The following is a 237-nucleotide window of genomic DNA, read 5'->3' on the forward strand; positions in this document are numbered from 1 at the left end:
ATGTAACCTCAAGAAACCCTGCAGCGATTGTGGTGGCATTCATCTTCAAGTACTCCATGGTGTAGCCCAAAATGGTTCAATTAACCCTCCATCTAGCACCTCCTCTAGATCCTACCTGCTGCTGTAAAGCAGCTCCAGTTAACTGGTGTGCAGGAGAGCCTTGCCCTCCGTACTGTATGTCCTGACATTACTCACCTCAGTGGATCCAGGGTTACCTTTGAGATTTCCCCTAAATAT

This window comes from Etheostoma spectabile, chromosome 4 (assembly GCF_008692095.1).
Source record: "Etheostoma spectabile isolate EspeVRDwgs_2016 chromosome 4, UIUC_Espe_1.0, whole genome shotgun sequence".
Lineage (NCBI taxonomy): Eukaryota > Metazoa > Chordata > Actinopteri > Perciformes > Percidae > Etheostoma > Etheostoma spectabile.